A 6,000-nucleotide genomic window follows, 5' to 3' on the forward strand; every position below is an offset into this window, starting at 1 on the left:
TTTATTTATTTTATTTGTTTTACTTGAGTTTAATATTCATTCAACGTGGAATACCAACGGAGGTTCAGATGTATTTTAATCATCACTAAATTTCCCAGTCGGAAAAATGAGTAATTCTACGGACTATCATCTCCACATTAAACTAGCAATCGCGAGATGGCCTCTCTCTCTCTCTCTCTCTCCTCTCTCTCTCTCTCTATCTCTCTCTCTCTCTCTCTCTTCTCTCTCTCTCTCCATATTTTGTTATTTATTTAAACTGTCAGCGAGGAGTGAAGTAATTTTAGTTAATGTAACTATAATATAGCGCTCAGCAGCTACTCCCTATGCAACTATACTGTAGTCTACCTGTCAAAAAATAAAAAAAATAAAAAAATATTATAAAATAAAAATAAAAATAAAAAAGTGCCAATGAATTCCAAAGAATGTGAAACTTATGTAAAATATCTAAATTCACCGTAAACCCAAAGTGATATTGGAGTCGTCTAATCTCCCTTACATCTAATTACACCTTAGTTATAACTTTCAAAACACTTGAGATACACTTTCCTTCACCTCGCACTTTCTGCAACTTTCTTTCTTTTTGGAACCTTACTTCTACTTTTATTCTCAGCTGTGGCAAATTTCATTTCTATTTTTTTTTTTCCCCACTTTGTTCTTTTCACCTAAACCAATTCTCTCTCCTTTTGCTAGTATTCTTTTTTTTCTTTCCCCCGCATTTCTCTCTCTTCTCTCTCTCTCGCTCTCTCTCTCTCTCTCTCTGTATCTCCAAGCCTTCTTCTTCTCTCTCTCTCTCTCTCCCCCCTCCATAAGCTTCAAAAGGCTTGGATCTTGCGGAGCCCCTCTGGAGCTACCGTGAGGCAAACTATTTGAACACAAAGCGTCTTTCTATTGTCCTGACACCCTCCACCAACCCATCCTAATGCCTTTCCTTTGACTGTGCCGACGGCAGCGGGTCCTCTGGAAAGGGAGTGGGAGGGGGAGAGGGAGGGATGAGTTCCCTGGGTGAGGTAAGAGTTGGTGGGGGGGATGGCAGCCCGCGAGTCCTGTATGGTAAAGGCGATAGCAAAGGAATACATTTACTTACACAGGCAAGAGGGTTACTTACGGGAAAAAATAGGTTCCATGTACCGCTGATAAAATCTACAGAAAGAGAGAGAGAGAGAGAGAGAGAGAGGCGCATGTATGTATGGGAAGGAGGAGGGGTGCTACGGTGGGGACTTAGAAGGGGGGGAACCTCTGAATATGGGAGACTGTTATCCAAGAAATAGACTGGAGCGAACGCCTCGAGGCAAGGAGACGGGTCTATCCTGGAAGATGGAAAGGAGAGGATGGAAAGGGACTATGGCTATGGGGCAACGGAGTAGATAAACGAGATCTAAAGGCGTATGACGCATAAAGCATTCTAAGGCGGAAATCGGGGCGTAAGTAGGAAATACATTCTTGGAATCGAGAATGAGCTTGGCAGCTCTTACTGGTGGTATAGTAGTACCCCGGCCTCCTCCTCCGTCCCTCTGGAAGGAGACTAACTAAGGTTTAAGGTTTTTTCCAAGAGCGGGTGAGCAATACGTGTGAGTGGAACATATTAATGACAATAATACTTAATTGTTAGTACTGGAATGACTTACATTTCATATTTTGTTTTCATTTAATAAGCCGAATAGCCATTTCGTATTTCAAATCGTCAGATGATCTTATATACAGCTGCTACTTAAGCCATCAATACGGATATAAGGATGAATGAGACCATTTCATTGTTTCCCCGAATTTTAAGATATTTGTAAAAATGCATTGCGTGAGTGAATTTTAATAAATATAAAAAGTTTTAATACATTACATGAAAAAGTTCTCATCTGTTTCAACGTCTATCAATATCAATATATAAAGATACGTGAAAACATTTCCTTGCGTCCCAGATTTCAACATATTCATAAATTTTCGTTCATTGTCTTTAATAAGATTTGCATGACTAATTTCGTTTCATATATTATTTTCATTTTATGCCGTGTAAGTTGGAGAGCTGAAATAGCCATCTGAAGTAATGTCCATCTGAACGCTGAAAAAGAAAGAAAAAGCATTTATAATCTACTCAGGTCATCATTAAAAAGCAAATAAAATTGTTTCTAATTAAAGCCGTCTATAAAGTATTAACAATATGTTAAAATAAATGAAAACATTTCTTTATGTAATTACGCTAAGGAGTTGATATTTTTTTAACGCTGAAAATAAAGATATCTACTCGGGTCATCGTTAAAAAGCAAATAAAATTGTTTCTAATTAAAACCGAAGAGAAAGTATGAACAATCTGTTAGAATAAATGAAAAAACATTTCTCTTTATAATTACAACCTAGGAGTTGATATTTTAAAAAAATAAAAATAGGTTTAATACCTAAAAAAAAAAAAAAGTACAAATACGCTCATTAGTTTTTTGCTTTTACTCCAAAACAGTCCAAGAAACTAAATCGTTTATATTATTTAGCAAAAGCCGTTACGTGATAAAACGCTATAATGGGGCAAAGTCGTTAACAAATGGAAGCCCTTGCCAACTCTTCCCAGGACCTCTCCATCAGGTAAGTTAATGAAAACCTCCAAAAGCGAAAACTGTCATTTATCCGAACGGTCCAAAGCATGACAGCAGTAAAGAAAAAAAAAAAGTAGAAATAAAAAAGCGACTTTACTCTTGTTTACACGATGACCCGAATTTTGCGTCCGTTATTTTATTCTCCTGATACGGACTGACGTTTTGAAGTGCACTTCTCTTTTTGGTGCGTTTTTTATCAATTGGAATATTGCACGGGATTTCAAAATGAAGAAGAAATATTCGTCGCAAAAAAAGAAAAAAAAAAAAAAACTTTTTGATTCATTCTACGCTCGTTTTGCAATTCACTTTTTCCTACAAAACAAAAATGATGGTCTCCTTTTTTTTTCTTTTCTTTTCTTTTTGTTTAAATTCGTCACTTTACTTTCGCGTTTAGAATCGCCGCTACTACAGGTATGAAACGAGTTCGTGAATATTAAGATTTTTTCCCTTTTTTTTTATATTTTTATTATAAATTTAGTGACGATTTATAGTCAGCTGCTTCGCGCGATTTTTTACATTTTTTTCTTTTTATAAATCTAGTGATGATTTATTGTCACCTGCTTCACGCAAACGGTAAAGTAGCGGCACCAGACGACTTGTTGCATCCAAGTGTCATGTTATGAAAGCTATAATGGTGAAATTTTACGTTTAGATATCTGTATATCTACTTCAAAAAGTATGTAGGTAAATATATGCAAGTTACACCATTAAATAATGATATTTACAAACATAAAAATGTATGTATAAATGAAATATGATTTACTTTGAATCAAAGTTCGTAAATAGCTAGTCTTATATTATAAAAACTATGAGTAAATTTGTGTTAACATTGAATTTTTTGGATTCGCCGAAAGTTTAACGAGGGTGTAATAAAAACACAACGCAAACCTACACATACACACCCACACGCACACACACACACACACACACACGCACGCACACGCAAACACACACACATTATACGATATTATAAGTGGACCTAGGGAAATAGGCAAGTTCACTGACCTGTCCAGTAACCATTTTACCCACTACCGGTGTGTAATTCTGCTTTGAGGATAGCTCTTTACAAAAGTTTAATCTTCTTGGAAAGCATAAGGAAGCTAGAACAATACTGCGCAACCAGAAGTGGTTAAAAGGATATATTCTATATACCTGTTCCTATACGTACTATATATAGTACGTATAGGTACAGGTCAGTGAACTCGTACATTTCCTGAGGTACAGTTACGCTAACCACGCCATTCTCTAAACAATAACGCCATTTCCATTCATTGTATGCATGCAGATTCATGTACATACGCACACGTGCATATTTATTATACACATATGTACGCATGTAAACACACGCATTATTATATAATATATATTAATATATATATATATATATATATAATATATATATTTACACATATACATATGTATATATATATATTATTTATTATATATATATACATATTATTTATTATATATATATATATATATTTTCTATCTATATACATTATTTATTATATTATTATATATATATATATATATAAATAATTATATATTATTATATATATATATATATATATATATATAAATGTATGTACGTATGTACGTGTGGATGTCTAAACTTCTTCGTTAGATCTCATTCTAACTCATTTCACCTGTATGAAAGTGATACATAAGTGAAAAGGAGTGCATATACATGTCCTTCACTCTGTCACTCTTTCGAAGTTAAAAAAAATAAATAGATAAATAACACTCCAAGACACCGCTGTGACTGAAAAGTATCTTATCTTAATTTCTTATGACTTCACAGGATCCATAATGATTTGAAATGACTCTTGCACAGTCTAGAGTCACTGAACTTTCTGATTTCAAATCTACGACATTCATGTCACTGAATGATGCTTAAAATTATTGATGAATATGCAAGCGATGCATGAGTTAATTTCCTTTTGACTTGGTGTATAGTCAGGTATTTTTCGATATCTCGATACTTTGAACTTTAAAAATGACCGACAAATGTGTCTGTGATTACAAAAAAGAATAATAAAAGGACCGACAAATGTGTCTGTGATTGCAACAGAAAAATGACCGACAAATGTGTCTGTGACTGCAACAGAAAAATGACCGACAAATGTGTCTGTGACTGCAACAGAAAAATGACCGACAAATGTGTATGTGATTGCAACAGAAAAATGACCGACAAATGTGTCTGATTACAAGAAAATGACCGACAAATGTGTCTGATTACAAGAAAATTACCAACTAATTTGTTTGTGATATACAAAAAAAAAAAAAATACCTACAAATGTGTGTGATTACAACAAAAAAAAATGACAGACAAATGTATTTATGATTAGTACAACAAAAAATAATGACGACAAATGTGTCTGTGATTAAAAAAAAAACCCAACAAATCTGTTTGCGATTAAAAAAAAATGACAGACAAATGTGTCTGTGATTATAGTAAAAAAAAGACCAACAATTGTGTTAAAAAAAAGAAAATGACCGACAAATATGTCTGTGATTACAACAATAAAATGACCGACAAATGTGTCTGCGATTACAACAGCGAAGCATGTCATAATAGGTGAATTCTCAGACAGTAATTTAAGTTCTTGACTTTATGTATCACGAGCGTGAAAGGGCAACTTGAATATCTGAATCGAATATATGGCCGCTACTCTGATTTTGTGATAAATTTTATGTTTTAGTTAACAGTAGTTTGCCATTATTTCCGATGAATAAAATATATACGAAAAATGGCTAAATTTCCAGTTTTAAAATACTCTTTAAAGAGAAAATCATGCCGTGTTCCAATTTGACCATAAATATCGTACGAATTCAGTTATGCGAATCGATCACTTGACAGAAACCCTCTTGGTATACAGGACATTAATCACTACGATAAAAATCTGTTTTAAAAAGCCATGGCTGGTGAATGTGTGTAACACAAGTGTGAAGTATGCGTGACGTCATCAGGGCCGGAAGGAAAGGCTCACGATGGCACAAAACCAAAGTTATGTCAGACATTATATATTGCTAAGTGGAACAGTATCTGCTCTCTCTCTCTCTCTCTCTCTCCTCTTCCTCTCTCTCGCTCTCTCTCTCTCGTCTCTCTCTCTCTCTCTCTCTCATTACACTCCGTCTTTCAAGCTTTATCTTGAACTTTGTAATATAAATTTATATAAATGTATGTATGTATATATATATGATGTATATATATATATATATATATATATATATATATATAGATTAATTATTATTAATAAATATATATTAATAATAATATATATTTGTATATATATATATATATATGAAATAAAAAGGAGCCCATAAAAACGCCAAAATATAGAAAGTAAGTACTATATTTCAGAGACTGCTGTCTCTGAAATATAGTACTTACTTTCTATATTTTGGCGTTTTTATTGGC

This window comes from Macrobrachium nipponense, chromosome 31, assembly GCF_015104395.2.
Source record: "Macrobrachium nipponense isolate FS-2020 chromosome 31, ASM1510439v2, whole genome shotgun sequence".
Classification (NCBI taxonomy): Eukaryota; Metazoa; Arthropoda; class Malacostraca; order Decapoda; family Palaemonidae; genus Macrobrachium; species Macrobrachium nipponense.